The sequence below is a fragment of the Heliconius melpomene genome, chromosome 10 (assembly GCF_056956725.1).
Source record: "Heliconius melpomene rosina isolate 202511_hmr_F chromosome 10, ASM5695672v1, whole genome shotgun sequence".
NCBI lineage: Eukaryota > Metazoa > Arthropoda > Insecta > Lepidoptera > Nymphalidae > Heliconius > Heliconius melpomene.
This window is the reverse complement of record NC_140398.1, coordinates 2,948,828-2,964,720: the sequence shown is the minus strand read 5'-3', so window position 1 is coordinate 2,964,720 and position 15,893 is coordinate 2,948,828. Positions and strand designations below refer to the sequence as shown.

Genomic DNA, 15,893 nt, shown 5'->3' with positions numbered 1-15,893 from the left:
AGTTACAGGCTTAATCCCGCATATATAGTAGTAAATGCAGACGGAACTTAGTTAGAGTTAAGAATTTACACAAACCCACTTACTTTTATATTATTTTACTTTAAGAGTTTTTTTTATTTTATTTTTTTTGTATTTCATGGTAATTTTTTGCTGTTTCATATAATTACAATAGTTACTAAGCAACGCTAGGGAGGTGGGCGTTAATAGCCGCAACACAGTGTATCACTAATGCGGTTATTATCGTACAAATTGTTTCTTGTGTAAATTTTCTTGTGTATTCCAATAAAGTATTAAAGTATTAAAGTATTAAAGTATTTGTCAGTTCTATGCCTTTATAGAAAAAAATATTTAATTGATTCCCACATATGGGAATAGAATCGACAACTTCGATTTTACAGTTACACGTCTTTATGGCTATAGAAAGCTAGTTGTTATTCCGTCATCCAATATACAATTTTTCCTAATATACATAGTAAATACCGAACGGACGGAAGAAAATATAATTTTATAGCATTATTTGACTTCCAATTTCACGTAAAAGGAAATAAAAAACAAAAGTCTTAGAAAAATATGTACATATACGTATATTTTAAGAACAACTGTCTTTTAGGGAGAAAAATGTGAAAAGACACGACGTTTTATTTTTATAAGGTTTTTTTTTGTTTTCAAGTAATAATGAAATCGAAATCGTTTTTGTATCAGACGTTGTCATTGAAAGATATTTCATTTCTTTGTAATAACATAAAATGTCTTAAGTAAAATACGTTTTTTGTTCCAAATTGAAGAATGATTTATGGATTAAATATTTTGTAGCTAATATCTACAAACGTACTCGGTTCTCAGGTTCCTCCTGCTTACCATGCTATGTGTGGTATACAGAGTGAAGTTAATTTTTTTTTTCAATTTTTCGGGACATTTCAATTTATGAAGAAACAGTAGGGCTCGTTCAAATATATTCTAAGTGCTAAGAAAGCAACTTAAGTGAAGCACTAAAACTTTATATTTTTCTTTTGTGTTATCATTATTTGCATAACGATTACCTACAACTACGGATCCTTGGACTTAAATTAAAAACATAGTCGTCCGTGGTTTACTTTATTTATAACGCCCACAAATGACATTAATTACAGTCTAACAGTGAAATATAAAAGAAATTTATTTTACTTGTATCAAAGAAACTTTTATAAAATTTTATAAAGTTTTGGCCAGTTTTGTGTTTATTATTCGAAAATTATTCATAATATTTTATATTTAGCGTTATATAATTTTTTATATTATTCATCAGTTTTTATCTAGTGACTTTGGTTTCTCCAAGATCTTTTATTTCTAGTTTTTAGAAATTCCTTCTTTATCATCAGAGGGAGCATGTACGAATTCTGTATAAAAAAAGGTTTCAGCTTTTTTTCGTTTGATGCGTAATACAGATGTACAATAACTACTCAGAGGATCCATGCATTAACTGGCAGTGCCATACCTACTTAAGAAATATTTGTACTATTTTATTTTACTTTTGGTAGGTGCAATTACTAAAATTGTTTAGGTCCTTTTTTTACCTTTTAACATTTATAAGAAATTATTTCACACTATGGAAAGAAATACATTTTAAAAAACGTATAATATTTCGAACGTGGCGGGACTCGAACGCAGCTCTTTTGAAACCATCAATGTCCTCTGACCACTGAGCCAAGCCGTCTAGAGTTTTATACACTTGTTATTTGTTGGTCTTATTTTATGAATGGCGTCCGTTGTGTTTCTCTATCAAGGGATATATAAGAGCCTTTAAATTGGCATCTAAATTTATCTGTAATGAGATCTTTAAATTGCACGGCGAATACGAAAGGAAAGATATAACTAAAATTTTCGTCGCTGTCCCGGTAAATATATAAAAGAATGTAAATACGGTTTTTTTAGATTTATTTATATACAAAGAGCTCCACATTATTGGGAAGTTAGTTAACTTCCCAATAATTTCTAGATAAGGTCTTATTGATATTATCTTCAGAAGATAAAACTCTGTAACCTCTATCGAATTTCCCCCTTTGATATAAACAAAATAAGTACTTTAAGTGAATAATATAAGATTGTAAAACAAAATAGATAAGCAAATTTTTCTATCTTATCTGATACAAGAACACTGTGAGTGCCACTCATTCAACGTTTTAGGAGAAATGGTATAGTTCATATGATGTCATTTGGTTTGACTTTTTGTTTTTTTTTTCATTAATTATAGTAAACAACGATGGTTGAAGGTGATCTCCACTCGGGAAAATTATTGTGATAATGAATGTAGGTATGTATGTATTTTCCCGCTTTGGTATGCCAGCGCGGCGTTTAGATCCGCCATTGAGCGGTGTTTAGGACTGAGTGTCTTAACTTTGTCTATCCTACAATTTGGGATAGAGTTTGTAGAGTACAGAGGCACATTTCCTGCGGTACATTTTAAAAAGTGTTTTTGAACGATTGTCACTTGCAGGGTCATTTAAATTTTAAATTCTACCATAATCTAGTTAAACTTAAAAGAAGATTAAGCTTAATGTCAACTTAACTTAGCTCAAACACGGAAATAGAACACGTATTAAAACAACTAAGACTTAAACAACAAAATCTTTTAAAGACAGAGAAAGAGAATGTATTCATTCATAAGAAATATTTTATTTATTTATATTTATAGTTATCTATAGGATTTAAACAATTAAATAATTTGAAATAACCGAAAAATGCAAGGAAAGACAAATGATAGTCTAAGTTAAATGTAATCTTAGTAGTTGTCGATTATAATATGATGTGATAAGATAACATCAAGATGTTGATATATCTTAAAAAGCCATCACACCAACGAACAACGAGTTAGGTTCTGTCACATTTACATAAATTTTCCCATTTTTTGTTTATAATTATAGTTGTATGCAAGTTGATATGTGTTACAGTTACTGTGAAAGAATTCGTTAAATAAGGTAAGTTTATGTTAATTATTTTTCATTGAAACTACTCTTATATAAATAATATAGAAATATTCGTTTTGTTTACATAATATTTAAATATAATAACTTATAGATATATATTTTTAATATACTCACTTAACTTCTACGTTGTTCGAAGAAAGATATATGTAATTACATCCTCCAAAAAATCATCTTTATGTTTATTTGGACATATTTAAAAACTTTCATAACTCCAATGTTTACAAGAATATCCACATAAAGATATTAAACAGTAAGTACTTGTAATTGATACAATGTAGTTAAGTGTGTTTTGAAATAGTCTTTCCGCATTATCAATTGTAATTACGTCATTGTTGCACCAAATGAGTTTTCATTTAGTGAAATATTTTTTAACTAAGAAAAAAAAACCAAAACTAATGAAAGAACCTACAAATACTATTTACTAGTACATATGTATGTAATATAGTCTTTCTCACATCATAAACTATAATAGGCGATGACGTTTAAACATTAACACTTTATGCGCCGTTTCCTTTCACCCAATACAGTATGGCGGTAGTAAAATTCAAGTTTGTAAATTATAATTTAGTACTTGGATTGAATTGAGTGCTCGTAATGCGCCGAAATATGATCGACAAACTATGTATGTATTCTGAATTTGTTGAAGTATAGTCGAGTTCTTTACATTTGATACTGATTCTACCTATAAACATAGATTTAATATTTTTTTTCTTTTTAGTTTCACACGTTTCATAGAGGACCTAGGAAACTAGTGTTAACCCTTTCCGCCGATTTGGAGGCTTTGCGTGTAGGGCGTCGGAAGTTGTCTCGACACCAGAGCGAGGGAATGAAAATATTTAAAAAATCATTTTGTCAAATGGGAACCCACAATTTGTCACGTCATACACAATACTTATAGTTGCACGTCATACACTCACACAAATGCAAAACTCAGCTTAGGCCTTGCGGTACTCAACGCAAAGACAGTTGAATAATTTCAACTGTGCCTAATAATGCCTAATGGCATGCACCACTTTATAGTAAAGAGGCAATTTTTTTTAATATCAAAAGTCAACCTCGTTCTGTATTTTTCTGTATATAAAAATATTTTAAGATATGACATTCGGACTATTGAAAATCAATTTACTGTAGGAAAATTCTAACCAAAACACAAGAAGGAATATTTTAAGAAATTAGTAAGTTATAATTTTACATAAAAATAACTTTACCATTCTTATGAAATATCTTATAAAACCTTATTAAATCCAACAACAAAGTTAGTTCAATGAATAGAAATACAAGAATTATTTTAATTTTCTTTTGTTAGTATTCATTTAAAACCACCGTGTCCATTTGCCATAAAGGGAAGTTAGCTTCAAAGTCTTTTTCTAAGTTAAAATATTTCTAAATTAATAAAATACTTTCTATAGCTTTAACATACTTTATTTTACGATTCATATTTACTAATATTATAAAGAGTTTATTTGGTTGAACGCACTTATCTCAGGAACTAAGTACTGGTTCGATTTGAATAAATATTTTTCTGTTGAAGTCCATTTATAAAGAAAGGCCATCATTAAAAGAAGTCATTTCGGTGTTAGTCGCTGTGTGTGCCCTTAGAATAACCTCAAGCACATATGTATTATGTTTAGTTTTTCCATTTGACTACGGGGGCAAAGCCGCACCTAGAAGTTGAAAGTTGAAGTGTTAAATATACTTAATTATTGAAATATTTAAATAGTCTAAACTAATAACATAAACATGAAAATGTTTACTATTGCCTAAAGTAAGTAATGCTTAGGCAGAAAAGACTCCTATTAAATAAAATAGGTATACATTTCCACCAAGAAATAATTTTACATTTTATAATTACACCGCTCTGCTCCCTAGAATTGAGCGAGTTCCTTTCAACTCTTCCCTCGCTCTGCCCTTTTTCCTTGACTATGTATTGGTGGAATTAGTTAGTTAGTTAGTTTGCTCTTGCGAGTTCAACGTATATTTATAAATGTTTCATTTCCTCGAGTGGAAATCGAACCCACAATCTGTCACGTTTACAGTCACACGCTTGGACTCTGCACCACGACGCTGCCTCTGACGCTAAAGTAAAAATAATTGAAATATTATTTTTAAATACGTAGATATGAATACTCTGTTGAATAGCGTTGTGAAATTTGTAAGTATGTGGTATATGGCTTATATATGGCGAATATTGCTTGCCAAATACGTATAAGCTGGATCAGGCCAGGAGTTTTACGACGTGTCCGGTGTTCCAAAGTTATTGTCCTACAAAGTAAAACAGATTCAATGAAAAATAGTAGACGCATAAAATAAATATTGGAACTGGTTTCTGCATTTGTATAGTAAAATTAATAGATTTAAAAATACATTTTACTATATAAAAACATACATATATGTAATATTTATAAAATAGATATGTTCAAAATGGAAATATATTAACGTGGATTGATTGATAATATAAAAACTTTAATTTTAAAAGATTTGAATACACTACATCTTTACATGTCCAGTCTAGTTCAGACCAGTGAGACCAGTAAAAGTAAGTGATGAGGGACGTAAGCGAGCGGCTGTAAACAGGAAAACAAAATGATTAAACTTTTATTCAGTATCTATTTCAACTATAGTTTTAGAAAAGCTCGTCGCCCCGTAACTTTTCAAAAAGGGTTTAAAATGCACAACATACAAAACTATTCTTAATTTAAACTGCAACAGAAGTTTAATTTAAGCTTTGATTGATAAAACATGCTCGATAAGCAGAAAGTTTACAAACTACGAGCAACACAGATAGTAAATAGAATTGGCAGAAGCTACCGTCTAACTACTAAAAAAAGTTTCAACGTTTCAACTGGTCCAGTATATTTTGTTACAATCACTAGTATTGAATAGAAAACTTTTTCCAACGAGGTTATTTTGGAAATTTTTGGATTTTAGCGTTGAAAATTTGTTTTCTCTAGCCTGTAAGTATTTGGTCTCGGTGGATTTGTAACTTTAGATTTTGCAAATCCGACTAAGTCTTGTTTTTTGTTTGTCAAACAAAGGTCATTTAGCTTGTGTTTGTCTTTCAGAATTTTTGAATTGAAGGATTTCTTCTATATGTTAGATATCTATGAAAGTTGTTAGAAGGAAAATAGTAGTGTTATTGAAATTATTAAAATTATTAAGATCAATTTATTTAAATAAGGTTAAAAATGTCTTATGAAATATAAGAACGTAATAAATTTTATCCACTTCCTTTAAAATTAAAAAAAAACTTTTCTTAATTTCTTATTTTCAAAATATCTTTAAAAGGTTAACTTTTATATCCATAATAAAACGACTAATAGGTAATAAATATTCAAATTAAACATGATTGATAATCTAACTCGACTTTAATTATTGCTTGCATGTGTTCCTGTGAAGCTGACGAAGAAAAACAAAAGTCCATCCGGCCTTATACAGCTATCTTTTTGCATCGTAAAGATATGAGTTGCTTCTTAAATGTGGATATCGTATTTGTTTGTTCTAAGCGCTATAGTTTTTCTTCTTTTATTAGCTTCACTCAATAATATATAGGAGTAAACTGAAAAAACCTAGTGCTTACACACTCCGCTTTCCTGCTTTTCATCCAATTTACAGTTCAGTGCCGTAAATTAATGGTGCGCGTTGTCTTTCTCTACCGAAATTTTAATAATACATTCATTCGATTGGAGATTGAACCCACAACTGTCACGTTTATAGGTAGATACTATGCCGCTTCGCCACACCGTCTCTATCTTTCTCCTACCTTCTCTATCTTTGCAATACTGTAAAACAAATTTCCTAGTATCTATTCCACAAATATACAAGTTTCCATGTCAATAAAAAGATATTAAATAAAATTTTTACTTTACAAAATTCTACCTACTCAATACTTCCTAAATCAAATATCGTTTTTGTTTTTTCATAGAGTAAAAACTCTATGAAAAATAATAAATTTATAATATTATAATAATATTTGTCTATATTTTACGCATAACAGATATTTATCTAGATTGAGGCTTGATGATTGATTGTAGGCTTGGTTTATTGAGATTTATGAATTTAGTTAGTACTGCGTGCTAAAACGTTAGTTAGTGATAAGCATTTAGTTATTTTTCACAAAAAAAAATATTTTTAGTTACATTTTTTTGCTTCTAATTCAAATTTTACAAAGGAATTACATTACAAAGGAATGGTGTGTGTAAAAATAAATATTTTTTGTAGCTTCACTCTTTTTTGTAGCTCTATCCTGCACATATCAGGGTAGAACGAGGGAATCTGGAAATATTAAGGCACTCCCGCTCTCAAGTAATCCCACAATTATCGAGACTCAAAAATAAATATTTTATTAACACAGTTTTAAACATCTTTTGTTAAGAAAATAAAAACAAAAAAAATAAAGAAAAGATTTTCTAGATCTATAATACAGTATGTTATCGTGACATCGTGATACACTGTCCGACTGTCGCGATGATTGTGGGTTCGATTTACAGTATGGAGAATATAAAATTTAAATTACTTTTTTATTGTATTTAAATCATGCACAATCTGATAACATGCATCTAAAGGTGCTGATTTAACACGCAATTAAATTTGGCAAAAAATATGTAGAACGGAGTGCCTTAACTCTCCGATTCTCTCCGTCTATCCTGCTATAGTCAGGATATACATAAGAATACTATTATCCTAATTGTAAAGATTATTTTCAAACTTCACACGTAATCATATACCAATAAGATTCTAATAAACTACATAAATGTTCAATAAAATCAATATGAAACACAATTACGAGTGTTCCGTCCAGACGATCGATTCATACAATTAATAATTAGATACGATATTGCAATTTCAGTCTCTACAGACACAGACAGACTGTTTTGGACAGCGTCTCTCCTATACATAGAGTAGAGAGGAACTGACCGTACAAATTTCTACTATAATGGGTACAGAACAGAGATTAATATGTAGGCGTATTAAGTGCACAATAAAATTATTGAGCTCTACTATGTATCTATAAATCCTATATCGAGATATACTGTGGTATAACTAATATGATTTCTTTATTATTATTAAAAATATATAAAAAAGTAACGGCTTACGTGGCTTCGCCCGCTTGAACTTATTGTTTTATTAAAGCCAAATTGTTTGAAGTATTTATATATGTTGTAGTCTATGTGTTATAATACGTATGATGTATATTATTGATTAACATCCATCCTCACAAACTTTCTCACGTATAATAATAGTAGGATTAGTAGGATAGTAGTACTTCGCCAATTTAAAACCATAAAACTAGATAGTTTAAAAATATTAAAATATCTTTTAATTATTAAGAAATAACTATGGCCAGGTAATTTTAAGAATTATACGTATCTACTAACAATAAAAAGAAAAAATACATAAAAAAACACATATACACGTAACATCTCTATGTAGATCCCTGCGGATGTACCTACAGTGTACACTAAGTGACACCGAGTTCCACATACAAACCCTATATCACACACTCCGTACCGGTCTTAAATTATTAAGGCGAATATTTGAGTACGAAAGGATCGCTCAGTCGCGTCGCGCGAGCGTGGGCATGTCTTACGCATTACACCAATAAAAGACTAATCTTCCAATATAAATAATACACCAGTATATCCTTTTAACGTGCTTCCAAACATTTAAGTCTTCATTTTACAAGTCCAAGTAATATTTAGTTTGTTATTCTGTGACACAAGAAGTAGTTATTACCACAGTGGATCCCTTTGTGAAGAGGAAGATGAAAATTTTTAAGAAGAAGCTCCGTTTCTCGATAGAATCTAGCTACGTGTAATTAGATTGTTTTGTTTAGTTTAGTTTTGTTTAAAATTTATTTTTTTGAGAGAATTTCACATATCAACAGCGACTGTACTACCAAGGTATGTTTTTCTTTATTAATATGTAAGCCTATTATTTTATTTGTTATCATATTCATTTAAGATATTTTATTTTAGAGCAAAATTACATCTATGTATATTTAATACCTTTGGAAAGAATACGCCTCAAATCAAAATTTCTATAACTATATTATATATTCCACTAAAAGGCCCATTCTAAAATGATATTTTCCAAAAAATATCTATTTTTGAGTTAGGCCACTTTCATTTCGAGTGATGTATAAAATATCTAGAATGTCAAAATATAGACAGTGCGTGACGTGACGTCACAGTACTAGACAAGATATCTATACATTTACTACACAAATATGTAAATTTTAATATTTTGTTATCTTTATCACGTGCCTTATATATATTTACTGAGGAAAATAGATTTACTATTATCGTTTGTAAGATGAGATATTTTGTTAAGAATTTGAATTAGATCCAGGGTGAAGCTGGATGGATGGATGAATAAGTGATGGATGATGATATGAAATCCTTAATCCTAAGTCTAATAATCCTTCCAAATAATTTGATAGGATTTTTTATTTTTTACAACAATTATAAAGTTAATTTATACGCGAGTTTTTATTCCGCTAAGTACTTTTTAAAAATATTTTCTGTTTTTTTTTTCCTATTACATTACTGACTGACTGAAAATGTTTCTCTATACTTAATGTGGAATAACTGTTCAAAAATTAAATATAATTTAAGAAGCTGAGAGTTCTTCTTATATTTAAACCATGTTTATCATCTATGCAGGAAGAATAGTGTGGAAGCGACTATACAAATGTTAGTTCCGGTCGGATTCAAAGCAGGAGCTATTGATATCACGTATCCAATATTGTATTTAAGTCAACTACAGAAATCCCCTATTTTGAGGACTTGAAAAACTGGACTTTTAGCATTTTACTTGACTTCTAAAATGTGATGTAGTAAACTTACTAATTAAGTACCTCGTTCTCTTAACATATAATGTATTTAAATAACTTATTACTAGGGCCTTATAATTTTATTTTATTTTTATGTATAACTATTTCATATACTTATTTCCTTATAAAAATATATAAATTTCGAAAAAAATTAAACTTTGAAAAGGATTTCAATACATTCGACCGTCACGGCCATTCACTTATTCATCTACACACATTGTATATTTATATGTTACTAGCGACCCTATTGCGGCTTCGCCCGCTTTTACTACTGGATTATTCATATAATGTATGTTTGCAAAGCACTTAAGATAATGTGAAAATTAATTAAACCCTAATGCAACCCGCATTTTCGTATTTTCCAATTGTTTTACACAGCAAGGATTTTTTAGTAGGTACCGTAATTTTAAATTAGTGCTACTAATCTTTTCAAGTACTTATTAAAATATATTTAAATTACTATTTTTAGATAGTTAAATGACATTAAATAATACATTCAACTCGAATTATCCAATACGTGCAAACGCATCTAAATCTTCGTTGCTATTGAGACAGGCGGGTTTTTTTTTTTCGAGCTTGTGGTTAATGCTGAAGAGCGTATTCTGTCCCTGATGAAAAGCAAGCACTACATGGCTGCCTGTGACGAAAATTAAATAGAATGCATCGGCCGGGAATTGAACCCGGGCTGCCCGCGTGGCAGGCGAGCATTCTACCACTGAACCACCGATGCGTGTAAGGCAGGCGGACGCGGCGGACGCATGGCGAGTGGCGAGCCGTTTCGCAGCAAGGATTTTTTTGATATTGGAACAACTTCTAAAGTACTTATTAAAATGAAAAACAGTAAAAGACAGTTTTGGTCTACATTAAATGGCCAACGTAACTACTTATTTATATGCTGAGAGTAAGGGATAAGTGAAACTTGACTCGATACAGTTGATGTGTGAACGGCGTGATGTGTCAATAATTAAATGCGTTTTTCTCTAAAACTATTCGCAATTTCGAAATAGTTTAAAAAGAAAATTTTATCTTCGTTTAACGTAGAAATTTAATAAAGTATTTTAAAGGATAAGGATTAATACCATTATGGAAAAATATCCCTCACAATAAAAAATATATTGAAATTACTATTTTTAGACAGAAATATGATCACTACACGTTATTCTTAAAAGATACGAATATGCCATCGCAGACTTTTTTGTTGATCTTATTAAGAGGAACAATACTCCAGTACATTTTTTTCATGTAGTATTTACCATTAAAGCAGCGCATGCGCGAAAGTGTCTCAGCGGGTAGGACTTTATACACATTTATCGTATTTATGTTAATTTACATAAGAATGTATAAATAATAAACTATATATAAACCTTCCCTGAGAAATACTCGACCTAATGGTGAAAACCGCATCCAAATCCGTTGGGTGGTTTAGAAGAAGAAGAGTTAGAAAGTTCAGACAGACACAAAAAGCGACTTTGTTTTATAAGATATAGGATAAATATTTATCTTCTGTAACCGAATGATGATATTTTACCAAGTTTCAAGCTTCGTCTTTCATCGCAGGGTGGAAAGAGAGAAACTAAGATGAACGTAGTGTTTTCTCCATTTTCCGCTGTCTGCCCGAATTCTAGATACGTTGCAATTCAACCGCACATTGTAATAATAGAACAGGAAAACGATTCAATGCACCGAGCGGGAATCGAACCCACAAGTATCGCGATTATCCGTCAACTATCTATTTTGCTACGATAGCTTCAAATATATTTTTTATATTACATACTTCATAAAAAAAACAAATTTTTAATGGTCGTAAAAAACTGAAATATCAATTTTTTTATACACCCACACTAACCATATTTTGTAAGACTTCGTGATTGTAATACGATATCTTAGTAGTGTGTAGTTATGTTCTTAGAATATTATCTTTAACGATATGCCCTCGATCCGTTCAAATTTCAATGGCTCTATATTGAAATGGTTTCACGATATTTTCTCTAATTATTTTCTTTGAATAGACCATACCTTAATACCTTTTACTACGGGTAGCCAATATAATAAATATTTCATATATTTTTACTGTAGTATGCCTATCACTTGATATTATTGATTATATAAAATAATTACTAGATATTTTAAAACTAATAAACCACTCTTGTATGCCGTTCGAGAATCAAACCATTAAGTATCACAGTCGAAAATTCTAAGGCCTGTATACGAAAGAACCAAAAAACAATTTCCCGAAATTTCTACGGGAACGGAAAAAAATGAGATTCCATGTTTCAAAGTCCTCGCAAACGAACACTTATATTCTATATTTTTCTTATATACGGCTACTCCAGTTTCCGATATACTACGCTTCTCCAACTCCTCATCAATGAAGCTATTTTAGTATATAATTTGGATAGCCTTCAGATTATGCTGTAACAAGCGGTACAATGGATCAATTGCTCTGATCGCCATACAATACTACGACGTAGGTGATATAAGACTCAATTAGTTAGCTATTTATTAATGTAAACCTACGAGAGACTGGTCTTTGTAACGGCTCGAGGAAAATACGAGAGAGTATAGATTTTTCTATTTATTTCAAATCGTCGTGGTCTGACTGTCGACGGTTGGAGATTCGATTCTTATTTGGAGGAATAAATAATTTTCATTTCCCTGATTGGTTAACAAGATAAAGGAAGCCATTGCGTTCCGCTACTCAACTGACGATATCTCAAAAATTAGGTTCAAAGTGGAGAATTGTTCCCTCTATGTGCCCCTTTTTTTAAACCGACTTTGAACGATTTAATCTCAGGAACTACTAAATGGTAAAATATTTTTGTATTTTCACACATTTGTATCCTATCATGGTCTAACGATGATATTATATCACGCTAATGATTTCGATGTAACCACAGTTGTAACCTTTTCTGAAATAGTTTTTTAAAATGTATTTATTAGCTTTACGCAGTATCCCACACGGGGAATATCTGATATTCTAGATAGCAGTTATTCAAGAAACTCCTCGAAAGATTACCATTCATATTAAGAATAATATATTAAAGAAAAAATCTTATCTTATCATATCACATTCGAAGCTATCGGTAAAACCATATTAAAACAAGAACTCAACAATGAACTTGAATGACGTCGAGACATTGATATTAATAAGAGCTAAGGTCTTTGATAAGGATTCACGATATTGTAATAGGATTCCTCTTTATATATATATCTCACTAGTGTAATCCCATGGATTTGTCTAGAAGTAAATAGGTTTTATTTTTTATATAAAGATATATTTTTGAAATGTTTGTGTCTGTATAGATGTTGTCGACCCGGCACTATTAGGACGTAGAATTCGAAAAACACTTAAACAATTAAGTTATTGAATTATTTTCTTTTAGTTATTGTTCTTGTTGTCTGTTTAGTTATACATAATTAGTTAAAAAAAATATTTGGATGTTAAAAAAACAGTTTTTCATATACCTAACTATTTACATTTAGTATTGAGGCCGTCGTAGCGCAACGGCCTAGCATCTGCAATCTCGACGGTTCTGAGTTAGATTCGCACTCGGGGAATTAAGATTTTCATTTCCTTGCTCGAGTAACGAGACAAAGTGCTGGTTAAGTTCCGACACTCAACACGCAAAGCCACCAGAAGTCGGCGTAAAATGGGGGAACGGATTGTCTAATACTAGGTTCCCCCTGCCTACCCTGCTGTATGCGGGATCTATACCCCGGTCATGATAGCATGACGCTAACAAAAAAAAACCTTTTCCCTATTCTTCTTTTAATTTTGCTGAGATTTTCAAAACCAAATGTATCCCATTTAACATGAACCACCCACACTAAATCCCGAACGTGGGAATAAAGAGGAATGTCAAGATGATTGTTCACGTTGTACTTACAGTCAATTTGTGCAATTGACTGAGCTCAGTTACGTGGCTAGCCGTGATAGAGCATTATATGTCGATTCATACGGGAGTCTGGTATGGATATAGAATATAATATAGACAGTGGCCACGTGTCTTTCTATGTTTTTAGTAGGAAGTAAAGATATATGATATATGGTCAGGGTTATTCTAGTTTTCGCTTTCCAAATTTTGAGACATTGCATATTGAGTGGCGTAACTGAACGCCGCGACTTTCCTTGTTAAGCGTATAAATGAAAATATTAGTAAATAATAACTACCTACCTCATTCCCCCGAGTCTGGATCGAATCCACATCCATAGCGTTATAGTCACACCCTTGTGCTTTTGCACCATGCTATATCTTTAAATTTACTCAACTAGTCATCTATAAAATAATAAAAATAATAATAATATTAAATTTAAAACAATACAAAATTGATAATCGTGTTGTTATATTAAGATGGCAACATCCGTCATCTTAGAAATTACACAAAATTTATATTAATGATTTAAAGGTACTAATAGGTTCTACATAATAACCTAACCCTAATGTTTTTATGTCTAACTGAGTATTTAGTTGCTAAGCTTCAAGCTTTAGTTCAAAAGCCTACATATAAACCGCGACAAAGAGACTAAATTCTTAAGTCCCCTGAGGACTTACAGTAGCCATTTCTATATTTCAAATATGAAGTTATTTACAAAGGAATTATCAATTACTCCCTATAATTTCTCTACATTCCGCCGAATCAACGCCTTGGTACCAGAGCAAAGAAATTAAAATATTCATAATTAATAATTCATTCCCCCGAATAAGAATCGAACTCACAATCATCGTGTTTACAGTGACACGCTTGTCACGCCGTCCTGAAAGTATTAAAACATATTTGTACGTGACATTAGCTATTTCTTACATATTGGAACGATAAAGATAAACTAATGAGTTCATTTGTGCGGTGCAATTTACCATACGTTACATATTATGTTCTTTGTAACGCTAATTATTCTAAATCGACTTAAAGAATATATTAAGATTTGTTCCACTCAAGTATCTTATGTTTAACAAATATATTTTACATGTAAATGTTTTTGGTCGGAAGTTAGCATCACGCTGTAGGTAATAATACAGCAATTTTTTTGTTACTTAACAGGTAGTCCTTAGGCTATCCTATACTCATCCATTATATCGCTAAAATCACGTATAATAAGTATGATTCGACAGCTATTTTAATTAAATTTGACAACAATCAACCCTGCAGTCAGGAGTGACAACCCCCACCCCCACCATTTAAGAGCCTGAACAAACATCCTAATCGAACGGGAGTGGATAATTGAGTGGACAAGCATTATGTATCTTGATTAATTATAATTGAATTTAAATGCTTCATCTCTATTAAAAACGATTAAAAACATAGAAAATGGTAGCCAAGTTCAATATTAATAAAATGGCTGTAAACGCAGCGGTCGTGGGTTCGGCTTCCATTGGGGGGGATAAATTATTTTCGTTCTCCAGCTATAGTAATAAGACAAAACGCGTTGTTGAACCAATAAACAATGTCTCGAAAATTGATCGGTGCTTGGGGAACGGTGGCTATTAGAAAAACACACTATTTAATTTACGTGGTGTTTTTTATAGTTAGTAAAACGTTAATTTTCTCCCACTTAAATATGTTAACGAGGTATGTTTTAAAAGGCAAATTAAGCGCGTTTCCAGTCACATCTGCTCACCTGGCATATGATTTTCAGTTTAGCTTAGAGGAAAATTTATACATGTATTATATTAAATGTGAATGCAATAGAAAAGTGAAGGTAGAAGAAGGAGAAGGTAAGTATTATTTCTTCATTTTTGTATATTTTAATGTATAACTTTTTATCGGTGGTAAAAAAAAAATAATTAAAAAGATTTAATTTTTTTATAGATACATTTTTCTGTTTTAGTAAAGAAATAATAGATATAATTCTTATAATATGTAAATGAGTTCTGCCACTCAACCTCAAACTCAACTCAAAGCAGTCTCTGGAATTCTTCTCTCAGTCTCAGTCCTAATGGGAACGTAGTGCCTTAATACTATGTTCCCATGTTTCCAAAATATTCACATATTATATGTATGAGCAGCAGCAGGATACGACGGAATAGTAGAGAGGACCTAGTGTTACGACACTTTGTATGTCCTTCCGCTTATTGTATAAGTAAATGAAAATAATATAT

General features: G+C 31.0%; 1 protein-coding gene across 2 annotated transcripts in view; it reads left to right on the top strand.

Moving 5' to 3' along the window:
- The first annotated feature begins 2,814 nt into the window (after positions 1–2,814).
- Positions 2,815–15,893, top strand: part of LOC146535161 (multicopper oxidase 3-like) — an 85,269-nt gene continuing 72,190 nt past the window's right edge. Inside the window, exon 1 of one of the 2 annotated variants that reach the window (XM_085192339.1) lies at positions 2,815–2,954. The gene's annotated coding sequence lies outside the window, so the exon portion shown is untranslated. Of the gene's footprint in view, positions 2,955–8,489; positions 8,864–15,893 lie in introns of those variants that run through there. The other variant, XM_085192341.1, reaches the window with a different exon arrangement.